This window comes from Chrysochloris asiatica, unplaced genomic scaffold (assembly GCF_000296735.1).
Source record: "Chrysochloris asiatica unplaced genomic scaffold, ChrAsi1.0 scaffold00361, whole genome shotgun sequence".
Classification (NCBI taxonomy): Eukaryota; Metazoa; Chordata; class Mammalia; order Afrosoricida; family Chrysochloridae; genus Chrysochloris; species Chrysochloris asiatica.
Window position 1 is genome coordinate 190,830 of NW_006408879.1, and position 1,469 is coordinate 192,298.

A 1,469-nucleotide genomic window follows, 5' to 3' on the forward strand; every position below is an offset into this window, starting at 1 on the left:
CTGTGTATTCTTTCGCTATCCCTATTGCCGCTGGATCTCCCCTCCTCGTGGACCAAACACTCGTGAACAACACAACTATGTCGAGGTCAGACCCCGACAGTACTGATAAGGGGAAGTGGGGGAAAAACAACAATGAAGTTGTGAGCTAAGTCTGACCATGTTCAGTAGAATCCTATGAACCTGGGTTGAGACCTGGCTGGCAGCAGTGTGGCAAGACCTGGGGACTCCTGGGCCCAGAGACAGTGACATGACCACAGAGGACTAGAGTGGAGAGTAGTGAAGCATCCAGCTGATATGAAGTGAGGAGAGACACACAAGAACACCCATACTTGCAGATAGTACCCACTTGACCTAGCTTTAATGGCTGGCTGATCAGAACTTGACTAGAAAGAAGAGGGAAAAAAGTAATCTGCTGCAATTGATGAACTTGACCTATACTAATGGATACAGTAGATCAAAAGAGGGAGTAAATCTTTACAGAGAGGATCATTCTCACCCCCTTGGTATGCAGGGTTGACAGAGATGGGCAACTTATACACTGTCTACCAAAAAGTGGGGGAGGGTGGGGGAGGGGCTACAAAGGCAAGAAGAGACTGGCTTACAAGCTTTCAAGAGGGAGCCTAGTTCCAGAGGGTGCATGGGAAGATAGAATCTCCACGGAGTGGTTTCCAATTTGTCTTGACAGGGCTGATGAAAGAGATAGGATAAGACTCTTGTGGTACAATGTTGTTGAGTGCCGTCGAGTCAATTCTGACCCATAGTGACCCTGGATAGGGTTTCCAAGGAGCAGCTGGTGAGCTTGAACCAATAGTGAGTAATTAATTGTTATCAGGATTGACTGTGAGGGTTGGAAATGTAAAGGTAGATGTTTTGTAACAAAAGGAGGGGAGTGGTTGATTTTGCTGTCCGGGAATGGAAGTCCCTGGGACCATTACGGGAGAGGAGCGAAGTGTGGGACCCTACCAGAGAAACAGTGACACCAGAGATGCAGGCAAAGATGATGACATGGAGAGATGGGACAGCTGGAGACTCTGGGCTCAGGGAGGGAAAGTGGCTGTGTGCTGGCAGCCATGGGGTGTACCCTTTGGTTGTTTGATGATGCATGGAGTGGATTGTAATCATTGCAATGAAATGAAATACGATAGGAAGAATGTAAAGCTAATATTCTCCCATGTAAACTATCACATAATTCACACACAAAAACTTAATTTTTTTTTAAAGTCATACAGAAACAGCTGCAACCACACATTGACAGAACATCCAGAGGTTCAAGCCAGATTCTGAAGAGGACGTGGAACGAGGAATATCATTGCTGACGTCTGATGGATCTTGGCTGAAATCAGAGAATATCAGAAAGATGTATACCTGCGCTTTATTGACTATGCAAAGGCTTTCGACTGTGTTGATCATGACAAGCTATGGACAGCATGGTGAAGTTTGAGTATCCCAGAACACTTAATTGTGCTCAT